The sequence below is a fragment of the Phyllostomus discolor genome, chromosome 13 (assembly GCF_004126475.2).
Source record: "Phyllostomus discolor isolate MPI-MPIP mPhyDis1 chromosome 13, mPhyDis1.pri.v3, whole genome shotgun sequence".
NCBI lineage: Eukaryota > Metazoa > Chordata > Mammalia > Chiroptera > Phyllostomidae > Phyllostomus > Phyllostomus discolor.
In genome coordinates this window covers 24,566,265-24,581,418 of record NC_040915.2, presented here as the reverse complement: position 1 = coordinate 24,581,418, position 15,154 = coordinate 24,566,265, and positions in this window count along the sequence as shown.

Genomic DNA, 15,154 nt, shown 5'->3' with positions numbered 1-15,154 from the left:
GACACCACCTCCAAACCCCCCAACTCCTTTCTCCCTTTTAAGTGGCACTGGATGGCTTTGAAAGCGCTCCCTCCTCCAGCTTACAATTCTCAAGTGCGACTCCTGAGCCCAGAGTTCCCGGTAAGATCAGAGACTATAAATGAAACAAGCAACAACAACAACCAAAAGAATCCTTCAGCAAAACTAACTTACTCTTAGCCATAAAGGTCAAGAGCTAGAAAGCAGAATTAACTCTGTTCACAGACAGAAAATTAAAATTTTGATAACAGAGTTCAAAAATTAGCACTAAAAATGGATAATGCAAATCCACTGAGGGGAAAATAATTGTCTCAGAAAGAAGAACATTTTCCAAAATAATAACAGCTAGGCTTAGAGAGGCTAATTCACCCAAATTCACACAGGTAGGGAGGGGAGATAGTGGGATTCAAAGTCAGTCTGATTCCGTCAGTTTCCTTTCTTGTTACAGTTATCAAACCCTCAGGTTTGAAATGAATGTTAGAGGCTATGTATTCAGTTTCCCAACTCTCAGAGTACGTATAATATTAGATCAAGGAATTGTGCTCTGGTTTATAAATAAGTCCATTAAAATATAATTAAGGTTGCCCGATTTAGAAAATGAAAAATACAGGATGCCTTATTAATTTGAATTATAGATTTTAAAAAAAGAGTAATTTTAGTATTAGTGCACAGACATACTTATACTAAAAAATAATTGTTTTTCCAAAATTTAAATCTAATGAGTGTGCTGTATTTTATCTGGCCTCTAAATAGGATACCAGCCTAGCATTCTGTATACGGTCTAACCAAAGGGGTAGGGTTACTTGTAATGCTGAGAGGCGTAATTCAAGGCAAACGGATGGTGACAATTTACAGTTTTTAAACCTGAGACTTGACTACCTTTATTTCAGTCCTCCCAAACTGACACTCAGGGAAATTATGCTACTTGCTCGATGTCACAAGTTGAAAATCTGACATTTGAGTCTCGATAATCCAACAGTCACGAACGCTGCTAATAACGGTCAGTGCAACTGTGCGTCGCTAATGGCCGCCACGCCGTCCGCCAGGCCCTGCATCAGTCTCTCACAGCATCCCCTCCTCACGTCTGCACAGGAAAGCTTCTCGCTGAATCACACTGTCAGGGAACTGCTTCCCTAGTTCCAAAATGCTAATGAGCAACTAAATTGAGTCCTAGCACGCTCTAAATAACTTAATACGAAAATTGGCTAATTTCTGGGAAGTTACTTGGACAGTCACTGTCTATTAATATTTATGCATAGGTTCCTTCCCATAGGTGTAAGACCCTTAAGACAGAAAATGACTTACCCACCATAGTATCATCATCCTTCACAGAGGCTGGAACCAGCCTCCTGTCTTTCACAAAAAGAAAGGATTCCAAAAAATTAAATGAACAAATGAATGAGCAGAAGTCTAGAAAGTATCAATTTAAGATTATTGAGCACCTGAGAGGATCTCTTTTTTGGTAAATAATTTAAAACGATCACAGAGAGGTTTTTAAGAGAAGGAATTGCTCACTCAGTAAGTAGTGTTAATCTATAGAACAAACCTTGTTCCCCTAAACTGTGGCTTAAACATTTATAGTTAGACAAGGGGAGAAGCAAGACAGAGCCAAAGGGCTTCCTTTAATTAAGCAATATTATGGCTTCTCAACAGGCAACTCAGTTCACTGTGCAGCCAGCAAAACACAAGGAGCGCGGTCCCAGGAAGACCCCATCTGCCACTGTGGCCACAGGAAGTTTTGTTAAGAGACTTGAAAGTGTCTGGTTAATAGCAAGATACTCGACAATGGCTGAACTGAGGGAGATCAACGAAGCTTATCAATGACCTAGTGACAAAGCTACTTTACCCACCTGGTACAGAAAAACGTTACAAAGCAGGGGGAGGGGAGAAATAGAGCAAAGGAAAAGGCAGCAATCAGTACCAAGGGAAACTAGAAATGAATTCAGCAGGGCTCAAGAGGGGTAATTCTAGCCCCAACTCTGCAACCTGCTAGGGACAGAATTTGATGAGGTTCTTTTCTCCCTGGGCCTCATTTTCTTCACCTCCCAAATAGAAGTGTGAGACTGAGAGCCCCATTTCCCAGAAGAATGTATTCCCTAGACCCACAGGATATAATTAGGTGGTATGCAAAAGGAAAAAGTACATTTCTGGAGTTAACTGATCTTGAAAAATGCAGGATTAAGCAAAACAAAACAGGGTGCTTTATTTCACAATTTTCAGTGCCTTTGAAGTTCAAACATGCTTTCTCTTTTCATCTTTAAACGGGGGTAATAGTGCCTATTCCATAAAGTTCTTGTGAGAATTAAATGAATCCATTCTAAGAGCTAAATAGCTTCTATTATTATGACTATCACCATCACCATAAATCTGGTAAGCGGGGCAATACAGAATATAGCATCTTCCAAACCTAGGAGACTCTATACATGCCTTATTTATTCTTTTATTTGTTGACTATATCACTGGGGGCTAATATTCCCCATTAAACCATCTGAGAATTCTTGATTTGGAATGACCCTAAAGACACTTCCATCCTGATACCTATGACCTCACTGTAAATTAAGCTTCCAGACAGGCTGTTATATCCTTAGCAAGAATGCTCAAGCCGCCCTGGCTGGCGTAGCTCAGTGGATTGAGTGCGGACTGCGAACCAAAGTGTCACAGGTTCAATTCCCAGTCAGGCCACATACCTGGGTTGCAGGCCACGGCCCCCAGCAACCACACATTGATGTTTCTCTCTCTCTCTTTCTCCCTCCCTTCCCTCGCTAAAAAATAAATAAAATCTTAAAAAAAAAAAAGAATGCTCAAGCCCACAATACATACAAACTAAAATTTGTTGAATGCACAAACACATGAAAGAACTTTCCTGAAGCTGAGAGCCCACAAACTCCACCTGGCTCCCAGACCCAGACGCCTCCCACCCAGAAGAGTCTTTCAGAGCCTGTGGTTTTGATACTCCAGAAGAGAAACATGAACGTCAGTGTACCTGCTAATGCTCAGTGCCAGCACCTCCCAGGCTAATTTGCCCACACTCATCCAAGTTATCAGCTGTTTCACTCATTCACTCATTTATTCGTTCATTCAGAAATACCAACCAAATTTCCCTTACGGTCTGAGCATTGCTCCAGCAATGAGAAGATTACAGCGATGCGTCCTTCACAGAGCAGACCTTCACAGTAATTACAGTTTCCTTGCAGAGGAAAAAGCTACGCGCACTCGTGGCAATTTAAGACAAGTGGCGCTGAGAGAGGCAGCAGCTTAATGCAGTCACAGGTTACGGTCAGCTCTGAGAAGCAGGGTTGTCTTCAAAGGCAAAGCAAGGGGCAGTTAAAGTGGACCTCGGAGGACCTGGGCACATGGACATTTCAGGCAGAAGGAACTCAGGGGCAAAGAATCAACAGCGCACTAGGCAGCCGACCACGTGGCACAGCCCAGGGCTTCCCACATGAAGCCCTGGGACCGCATCCGGGGTCTGGCGCATGCTGGTCCCTTGGATCCGTAAGCAAGTAGCCTCTATTTTCTTTATTATTTCTAAAATGTGAACATTACTGTGAGATGAATAAGCAACAATAACAATTAAAATTTATTTAGCCCTTGCAAAGTGCCTGGCAGTGTTTTAAGCCCTCAGTAACTGTACCAAATCAAAGAATGACGAGGACTGAAGCCCAGATTTTTCTCCCCAGTTCTTTCTGACCACAGACCCAGGAGAAAATCCTGATCATGGGTACTGGTATTTCTATCTCACCGGGGAAGGAACTGAGGCCCCAAATGTTGAGAAATGCGATGGCTTAAGATCCCAGAGCTAGTAAATGGCAGAGCTGGGGTTCAGACTAAAGACTGACTGGCCAGTCTGCGCTGAGGGCCCACATGTGCTCCTACAAACAACAGCACCGGCAGCAAAGTGTGTAAAGTAACTTACAGTGACTCTACGAAGAACAGATGAGAACAGCAAAGCACAGAGATGTTAAGACACTTACCCGGAGTCACACAGCTAAGCCGTTAGGCTCTCAGGTCTGGACTCTCAGTGGTGACACTACATTCCCTCCTTTACAGAAAGAGGGAAGAACAGGCAGGGGAGGATTCTGAATTCAGTTCAGAACCCCTCTTCCAGTTCAGAACCCCTCTTCCCTCGTTCAGAAGACATGTCATTCCTTCTTCAATTACAGTTGACAGACAATATTATTTTATATTCATTTCAGGTGTACAGCATAGTGGTTAGACATTTATATAATTTACAAAGTAATCCCCCCCAACAATTCCTGTACCCACCTGGCTCCACACACAGCCATGACAGTTTTATTGACTACATTCCCAATGCGGTACAGAAGACATTTAAGTGATCTAAATTCCGTGAGTAATGTGTCTACCGTGCAAAGTGTTCTACTGGGAATTACTCCTCTCCTGACCCAGACCATTCATATATTCATTACGTAAACTGCGTAGGAGTCAGGGAAAAGATTTCGTTAGATGAACGATGGGGACTTTCTGTATGTTCAAACTGACTCTGTCTGTATGCACACTCAAGAGAAGACAGTTTCTGTCTTTACCACGGAAGCAGGCGTAGCCGCTGTGGGATTGCCTTTGCGAGCACACACGCAATATGGAAAGGAGAGAGTGGAGGTAGCTATTAAAAGCGTGATAGCCAAGTTAAAAGATACACCTTAAAATGAGAAGAGATTAGGGTTTCCAATGCCTAAATGAAAGGAGCCCTGTGGAGCCTTTTTACTTCTCCCATTTCCCGTTCTGTAACCTTCTTTTTAATGGTAGCTACCATCTCCAACGCGGTGGGCGTTTTCTTAAGCTACAAATGATCATTAGCTCTTAGAAGTAAAAGATGCCAATGACTGCCGGATAATCTGTCTCCGTTAAGCTATCTCCTGCTGCTCTCTTTGGTTTGTTTTTACTCAGGGTGCGAACAATGCTGAGCAGGTGGACTTCCTGTTGAAAACTGACGGAAAGATGTATTTGGGCTCATCGCTTTGTGCAAGAGTTGGTTGGGAAATAAGAAATAGCATTTAATGGCAGAGTAAGTGGACAATTACTAACAACCGGGTAGGAATTAAAAGGTGGAAAGATATCACAGTGCTCTCTGCTTGTAGCACGGGAATAAAAGCCACGGCGCAGAGGCAATGTCCTCTGCTCCCTTGTCCTGTAGCTGGAGTCTTTTTCAATTAGTGGCAGGTCACGGGAAAACAGAAACCAAATCTATCATCTCTCTTTTATGTCCATTTGGAACTGCAATATGAGGTGGTTATTGGTAGACATAAAAAAGGTCATTTTCAAGCTTATTATGTGCATAGGACCTATAAAACATCAATAATGACGTTGACTCAACCTATTTACATTAACTAACCATCCCAGAGGATTCCTGAGTGCCACGCACTGTGCTGCTTTCACAAGCATTCACTCATTCGGTCCTCACAATTTATGAAGGTCGGTGGTGGTACCCAATGTGGACCGTGGCTCAAAGAGGTGAAGTAATTTACCAAAGGTCATACACATTATCGGTGGTGGAGCAGATTCTAGCGTAGGACCACCTGATCAAAAACCTGTTCTCTCAATGGCCACTCTGCATACCAGTTTTACCTGTTGTTGCCAGTCTACATGCCAGTCTGTTGTTACCTCTCCAGGCTTCAGCAATTCCCTAGAACCAGCAAAGAAACCTGGCAATGGCCAATTCACAGTCTAATAGTTGCATAAAATGGTGTTTCTCACGCTGGAACCTCTGGAACATAGGAAAGTGCCGGGGGCTCTGAAGCTGCGGGTTTAAACGGTGTCTATCCTGGAATGTTAGAGCCAGGCAACGGGTATTTTAAAGCATTCTCTTTACATTAAAACACATATTATAGAGTAGAAGTCACATGGTGAGGATTCCAAGAAATTTGGGTTCAGCCACACCCCCCAGAAGGGCCAGGCCCACACCCAGAAGCCCGACCCAGCACCGCACAGTCACCGTAACACGTCAGTCGCCTCTGTGGGCCCAGAATGTCCACGCACACCCTTGCTCTGGTGGAGGCAGGGGGACTGTCCTCCAGGAACCACCCCCACACTCTCAGGCTCAGTCCATCGGTGGCTGACCCCTTCCCTGGCTCTGATGGGAGCCTGTGATCCAGACCCAACCAATGGGACCCAGCACCAGACCACCAGGAAAGAGAAATCCTTCTGTCTGGACCTGAAGCTGGGAGTAGGAGGAAGCTGGGAGCAGCCTGGGGCTGCTCCGGGGCCATCTGGCCACTACAGGAACAGAACTGGCCTGAGAACGACCCCAGCGTGGAGCAAATCGGGGCCAGAAGGTGGAGCAGCACCAACTCCTGCTGAAACTGTCTGAGCCCTGGCCGTGCCTGAGGCAAATCCTGAACTCACTAGTTATGCGAGCCCACATATTCCCCGCCCCTTCTTTTTTTTAATTTTTATTTAAATTGTTGTTGCAGCACAATTTTCTTTTACTCCCATCCCAACCCACCCACCCAATCCTCCCCTCCTCCCTCCCATTTCCACCCACCCCTAGTTTTTATCCATGTGTCCTTATACTCGTTCCTGTAAACCCTTCCCCTTTTCCCCTGAAATTCCCCTGAAATCCCCTCTCCTCTCCCCTCTGAACTCTGTCAGTCTGTTCTTTATTTCAGTGTTTTTGGTTATATTTTGCTTGTTTCTTTGTCTTGTTTAGGTTCCTGTCGGTGCCCCCCCCCCGCTTTTTTTTTGAGTGAACGTGCTTGTGCTCTGTCACTTGTGGCTGAAAGTATCCTAACACAATATCTATCAATTCCTTCAATCACGACAGCAACACAGATGTTGCTGTTGGCTACCAGATGAAGGGGAAAATCCATGGCTAGTGGGAATGATTCCCCAATCCAGCTTATCTGTACATTGTGGGAGAGAAAGGACCAGAACCTCAGAAAAAGAAACAGCTCATGGAAAGGAACAGCCAGGACCCTCTACTTACACAAGTACATAAATGAAGCAATGAAATAAAAGCAATGTACTGAGAAAATGGCAGGAATCCCAGAATAAATAAATCTCTCTGTTCCCATCGTAATGTGACGGTGAATACGCCCGGGTGGCAATGACCTATGCAGTGAGACAAAGAGAATAAATGTGACTCATCCTACCCTCTAAGGAAATCGCTTGCCATTTTAGCAAAAAAGAAAGAAAATTTAGGAACAATGCACACTTACAGATGTATTTATTCACACCTGCTCTATTTTTCAAAGGGCCTGAGTCTAAAATTGGCTACAGTTTTATTTGTTGGGTCTCCTTCACTGTGAAACTTGCTACCTTTTAGGTCTACAAAAGCAGATAGGTGCCAAAGGCCAATGTCAAAGAAAGCCAAGAGCTCTGAGGTCTGGTTCTCTCCTCTGTTCATTATTGTCACGTGGTCTTAGGAAACTCATTCAGCCACTTTGACCATGGAGGTATTCCCAGATCCGTGCACAGTGTAACGATCTCAGCTTCTTTCCCAAGACTCAGCACACTCTCATCACCCTTGCCAGAGGGGTCTCCCCTTTCCGCACATCTCCAGACGCCTCCACACTCACTGTTCCGCCTGTACCTGTCTCGCCTCCCTTTCGGCATCTGTTTCAAGCTCCACCTACTCCATGAAGTCCTCCTTACTATCATAATTTACGCTTATCTCTCTCTCTTCTGAGTTTTCACAGCACAGAATGTCAAGGAAGATGTTTTAAATATCATCTAGTCTAATCCTTCCCCTTTCCACCCAACCTGCGGTTTATGTACACAGCAAACTCGAATGCTGGCGGGGGGCTGAAATTTGTAAAAGTGCATGAAGTGTGTGGGGTGTAAGATACTGGGTGAAAGTGTATAATTGAAAGTTACCATGATTTCTCAAATATTACACACACAGCCCTGGCCAGGTAATTCAGTTGGTTAGAGCATCATCCTGATATGCCAACATTACGGGTTCAAATCCTGGTCAGGGCACATACAAGAATCAACCAATGAAGGCATAAATAAGTGGAACAACAAATCAATGTCTGTCTGTCTCTCTCTCCACTCACTTTCTCTCTCTAAAAATATCAATAAAAATTAAAATATTAAACATAGAGTAGCAAACCAAATGTAAGCGCAAACATGTCTACACCACGGTAGACCCTGAATCACAGCACTTCATCCATGGCATGATCATGAATCCTAGGTGCAAATTAGTTATGCGAAGCATGCTATTTCCTGTTCCAAATTGTTTCGGGTCTATTAGAAATCCTTTGTTAGGAATCAATTAATACCTGGAGCCTTTGCTGCATCGGGAAGCACCCAGCTCTCTCAAACCTCTTGCACCGCCCACAACTACTTCAAATGCGTCATTAGTCTTACTCCCCCAATGGGGAGTGGAGGGTGGAGGGCCCCTGGGGCCAGGACACTACCTGTTACACGGCGCACGAGGCTGGTTTGGAGACTGATTTTCTTCACTTGACTCATGCACTCTGTACCCCTGACCATGAGGACATCTTGTCTGAAGAGAATTTCTTTGGAGGCCTGTTTTAGCAAATGACAAATGAAGCAGTAAACCAATTAAATCCAAAATGCTCACCCATAGGATGTGGGAAAGGATCTCTCATTTCAGCCAGAAACGTTGACTGGGGTATGATTTTTTGGTTTTGGTGAGTCTGCAAAGTAAAACTTTCTCAAGCATTCATCACCCAGCAATTATCCTGAAATGTTGCAATTAAGTTTCCTTTTTTCCCAAGCTGTTAAGTGTCTGGATTAAAAAAAAATAAACCACATTAAATCCACTTAGACAAGGCAGCTTAAAAAAAAAACCTTAAATGGACCAAAATTATGTCAGTGATTCTCAGCTACTGTTTGACTATTTGACTGATCTCCTCTCGTTGCGTGCACTGAGTTATTTTGCCCACGCCATCAGCCACGTGAGGCCCTGCTGTCTCGGGAGTGAGGCTCTCTGAAGTCAAAGCAGCCAGCCTGCCCTGAGATTGCAGAGCTCAGAAACCTCAGGCATCTCCAGCAAGTGACCGAGGACGAGGGCACACACACTCACTTTCTGTTGCTGAAAGGGAAACGAAGGCACTTTCAGAGTTTCCTGAACTCTCTGAAAGAGCAGCATCTGCACCCATGCCCAGAACAGAGTTGGCACTTCGGCACTGATCTGCAACGGAGTGTTGGAGGAGCACGCCATTTCCTAACTTAGTTAGGTATTCTATTGGCTAGTTCTGCAAAAGCAAAGAAAACAGAGGTAGGGAAATGTAGAAATTGATAATCAATGACATTTATTGTACTGTGGAGTATAAGTGAGAATCACCGTTATTTTGTTCAAGTTGTGCACACATGTGTTTGTGTTAATGAGTTTACTCAATAGAAAAAGACATTTTTCCCCCAAATACCTTTCCTCTTGTGCATAAGCTCATGAACACTAATAAATAAAGTTTGACACTCTGGGAAAAAATACTGGCATATTTAGGCTATTAATGATAATAACAATAACAATAACAATATTTATTAAGTCCTTGTCATGTTCAAAGAACTTTACATATGTTTCTAAAGTTAATCCTCCTAACACTCATTTCAAATAACAGATATTATCCTCCATTTTACAGGTGGAAAAAACTGAGGCAAAGACAGATTAAGCATCTTACCCACAAGGATACAATTATTAAACAGTGGCATTGGGACATAAACTCAGACAACCTAAGTCCAGAGATGGCAAACATGAACATTCCATTTTTTTAATCCCATCTGCACTGCACCAACCGGTGCCCCAGTGACCTGCTTTCACGGAACACTTGTGTTCCTAAAGCAGCACTGTCTTACATTCACAAATCAGCATCTCTAAGACTCTCTTCCATGAGACACAACTGTTCTGCAGATACTGTTTACCAGCAGAGCAACTTGGTCAACTGCATTTTGGAAACATGGACGTAAGTCCAGTCAAACAGGGTGCCCTATTGCAGGACCCCTCCGAGCCTTTAACATGCCGAAGTGCATTGCATTTAAGATGAAAGGTAAATGCCTCGGCGTGGCCTATGAGATCCACCGTGATCTGGCTTCTGCAGACCTTCCTGAGCTCCTGTCACTGCTCGCCCCTCCCACCTGCAGGCTCTAACCACGCCCCTCCCACCTTCAGTTCCTCCCACAGTCAGCTCCCTGTGGCTCCCCTTGCCCTTCCTGCTCTTTGCGGCTGACTCCTCCCTCTCCCCTTTCAGGTCTCAGATGATGAGTCAGTTCCTTCAGAAAGCGTTTCCTACCACCCCACCTGAAACCCAGGCAGCCCATCCCAGTGGTCTTTACCCTTTTACCTTTGTTACTTCTGTCATGCACCTTATTCATTTCTTTACTTAGTAGATTGTTGACCTTTTTCTAAATCAAAGGCCTGTGATGACATGAGGTCAAGCGCCAGATGGACAAGGTCACTATGTTTTCCAGTGCTGGATCCTCGCTACTGAGCACAACCCCTGAGACATACAGGTACCCAGAAGAATGTCTGTCAAATGAATGAATACATTTCTAAGAAGTAAGCCCAGTGTATTCTGTTTCCTAAACCAGTCTGGCCATACATACAACTATCCCTTTCTCCTGTTGAACACCTACTATGTCTCAGAGAGAGCTTGTATTCCACGAAGTTTGTGAAAAGGAAAACTAACCCAAATAAAGTCTCACTATTATTCAAAATAAGGGAAAATTTCAATTATCCTATCTCTGGCCTACCTTAAAATAGCTATTCGTTAAAATTAATATCATGGGATATTTCTGATGAAATTTTTATATGCACCTAATTAGTATAATTATGTTCCATTAGATTAATTTAAATATGTCTAGTACATTTTATGGTTTAAAGAATACAGGATTTTCCATCCTCAAAAATACACCTAAGTCAAATGATGACTCTAAAAGTGATGTTTTAAATACAAGCAGACTTACTGAATTCCCTGACTCCCCTTGTGCATTAGCCCAGATCCCCAAGAAAGACACACTAAAATGGATGCTGTGGATTTACCTGTGTTCCCCCCAGAAAATATTAAAGTCCCAACCCCAGTATCTATGAAAACAATGTTCTTTGGAAGTAATATCTTTGCAGACAACCAAGTTAAGGTGAGGTTATCTGGTTGGGCCCTGATCTGACTGTGTCCTTATAAAAAAAGAGAAATTAAAACACAAAGCCAGAGGGACGCAATGCACAGAGGAAAGATGATATGAAGACACAGAGAAAAGACCACCTACAATTCAAGGAACAATGGAGGCTACCAGAAGCTAGGAGAGAGATGCCTGGATTCTCCTTCATAAATCCCAGAAGGAACCGAAACCTTGATCTTGGACCTCTAGCCTCCAGAAATGTGAGACAATAATGCAAGTCTAAGTCATCCAGTCTGTGGCACAGAGGTCCTCAAAGACTCATTTCATTATAACACTGATGAGATGCTACAGGAACTTAACTCTTGTTTAGAGCAACTAGCCTATGGTACAACTGGCTTTGTTATAGGTCATTTTACTTAAAATCTGAGAACCTATCCATGATATTAAGTGAGGACTTACTGGACTTTATTAAGGCAATCTTAGGAAACTCATACAATAGATTAGACCTACAAGAGATTAATATTCCTAAAATTAGTCAGAGTGCCATGTAGGTCTGCTTCCCATGAACCAGGGAAGGAGCGGGGAGGGAGAGAGGGAGAGAGGGGTAGTTGTTATGTGGAAGAGTCTTAGACTGTATTTCAATTCTAAGAAAGTCTGGCAAAGCAGACGGGGAGTCTTTGAACCAAAGATGCACATCAGCAAAGTCCCACATCTCCCAGGATGGGCCTGCCTTAGCTTCTTCACCATGCTCCATCACTGGCTGGGAGCAGCCCATAGGAAGGGTGATTTTAGCACCAATGCAGTGATAAATTCAGTGCGTGGCAACTGGGACAGTAGGAGACCCAAATGATGCATTTCCACTCCCTCCACACTCTTGCACTGCTGGTATCACTGAGATCTTGCTGGAAGTTAAGCTCAAAGAGATTTTGGAATCCGTTTAAGGAAGTTACCATGTACACACAGTAGTTCAGAGCTTGCTTCCCCGGTCAGGCAGAATAGATCTGGGTGTTGTGGTAGTTCTGGTGCTGCTACTTACCAGCTGTGTAATTTCAGTCAGTTAATTAACCTCTTTGGACCTCAGTTACCTCTTCTATAAAGTGGAAATAATACTAGTAATACTTATAACAGCAACTAACTCAGACGGTCACTGTGAATTCTAAATTAGGTAACATAGGGAAAGTGTTCATCACAGTTTTTGGCATCATCAGTAACCAATACAAAGTAGTCCATGGTTATTAACCATCATAATTATCATAAATACTATTGATGCTGCAAACATCTTTGAGGTTTACTTTGTGTGTGTGTTTTGCCTGCCTCACATTTTTCTAAAATAACAAAAGTAGTCTTTCCTATATAGGTAGCATTGATCGGTCCCTCGCCACCTTCCCACTCTGAGACAGTTGTAAATCCTAGAGAGCGCCAGTTAAAGGGTCCCATTCCCCTGCCATACATCAGCATGGTGATGTATTCTAAGTGGTCTAATCAGGGTCATCCTCTCCACCCAAGGTCCCAGGGAAGTGGCTCTTTTTCTACGGGGGTTGTGCACCTCGGGATGTGACATCCTAACTGTCCTCTGCTTACCCCTACTGCATCGGCCTGTGCTCCCCTCTCCCTTGTTCTCTACCCCCCAGCCACACGGGCCTTCTCTCAGCTCTGCAGATGTCTGAAGTTCTATCCTGTTTGAGGCCTTTGTCCAGAATGTCCTTTCCTCTTTCCCTGAATACCCTGCACTTGGTCAGCTCATCCTTCAAATCTTGGCCTGACCTTCTTTAAAGAGGTATTGAACTTTCCCTGAGGTCTCTAAAGCATCGCTAAGATAATGTGTCCAAATCCAAATCCATGACCATCTTCCCAACCGGGTCCTCTAACTCTATGAACAGTTCCATTATCCACAGAGATACAGAAGCTAGAATCACCAGTGTTCACCTGCCAGTGATCATCGTGCCTACCCCATGGGTAGAGCCATCTGGGAGCTAAAGATGCAGGACCCAAGCTCCACCTGTGACTGGACATGCTAAGCCAATGCATCTGCTTTTCTTCTTTAACAATTACTACAGCCAACATAATCCAATGATATTATTATCATCATCATCATTAATACGCTTGCTGTTATTATTGCTATGTATTTGAAAGAGGAGCAAGCCCATCTCTCCGGAAGGTGTCCACGTGAACTCCTTGGCAGACCATGGGGTAGTCTTTATGACAGGTCAGAGCTCCATCAGATAAATGAGTTTAGGAGCTGGAACATCAGAGGTGAGCTTTCTCACTCAGGTTTCACTGCCCTTAACCTTCAGCTGTGCTCATTTTTCACATTCGCCGAAACCATTTCACTAAACTTTGAGTACTCCATTCATCCATCCACCTGGGTGTCACTGGGAGTGATTTAGAAAGATTACAAATCTCTGTGCCTTTCCATTGTCCTTAGAATAAGAGGAAACTCTAGCCTGAGATCCCAGGGCAGAATGAACTGGGAATACCATGACATTAAGTCCAATTTCTACTGGGGGATAAATATGATATGGGAAAGCTGGGGGGAACTCATGACCTAGGCTGAGCCCATTAGCCCCTTCAATTATCCCGGCCATGGTGACTGGCTCAGCAATGAGCATGTAACCTCAGCTTGACCAGTCAGTTTAAGAATCACGGGAGGGCACTTCGGGTCAAGATGGAGGCATAGGTAAACATGGCTCGACTCCTTGCACAACCACATTAAAACTATAACTAAAACACAGAACATCCATTACCCAGAACCATCAGAGATCAAACTGAATGAAAGTCTAAGAACTACTTAATTAAAGAAACGACATCCAGACTGGTAGAAGGGGCAGAGATGTGGAACTGGCTGATCCCACATCCACTTGTGGTGGATAAAAATTCAGGAGGGATATCTTGGGAGCTAGAAGTCTCAGCCTCATACCAGGACCCCATCTGAGGGTTCCAGTGCCAGGAAGGTAAGTCCCTGTAACTTTGGGCTGCAAAAGCCAGCAGGGATTGATTGAGTCAGTAGAAGAAAATTCTCAAGTACCAAGCAGTTCCTCTTAAAAAACCCACACACAGACTTAACCAAACTCACTCCCTCTGAGCTCCAGCACTGGGGTAGAACTTTGAAAGGCACCAGAGGCATACAGGGAGGAATGGAAGTGTCTTGGCAGCAAGACAAGAGATGGAGGACAGCCTTCTCCCAGACAGAAATGTGAGCAAAGGCAATTGTCCCTTTTATGAACTCTCCCTCCACAGATCCACAGAGCCAGCAGGCTGGTGCCATATCTGGGATTCCGTCAACCTGGCTAACACTGTTTGCCCTGCCCTGGAGATCCCTAGAGACTCTGTCCCACCCAACTTACAAGCCCACCCAAGCTCATTTTCCATGTGAAGGGCTGCTCTTGACTCATGTTCCACATCCTAAACATGAGAGCCTAAGTCCTCTCAAACAAGAAACAACCAGCCTCAGTGAGCCCCCAGCTCCCATACCTCTTGCTAAGGGGCCCCAGGCCTGGAACTAACAGCAACCAGCCTGGATCCACAGGTTGGCTTTACATGGGAATCTCCAAGGCCAAACACAAGTGCCACTGGGCCCTACAGGACACCTACTACAATTAGGCCATGCTATCACGACAGGGAGTTACAGCAGCTCTACTAATACATATAAGCAAACACGGGGGGGGGGGGGGGGGGTACCAAAATGAGGAGACAAAGAAACATGACCTAAATGAAAGAACTCCAGAAAAAGAGCTAAATGAAATAGAGATAAGTAATATCCAATGCAGAACTCAAAACACTGGTTATAAGGATGCTCATGGGACTTAGTAAGGACCTCAACATTATAAAAAAAGATCCAGTCAAGAATGAAGGATACATTATTTAAAGAACAATTTACAGAGAAACAACAGTAGAGTGGATGAAGCTGAGAATCAAATCAATGATTTATAACACAAGGAAGCAACAAACAACCAATCAGAACAATAAGAAGAAAGAAGAGCCCGAAAAAAAGAGGATAGTGAAAGCAGCCCCTGGGACAACTTCAAGTGTTCCAACATTTGTATCATAGAGGTGCCAGAAGGAGAAGAAAAACAGCAAGAAATTGGAAATCTATTTGAAA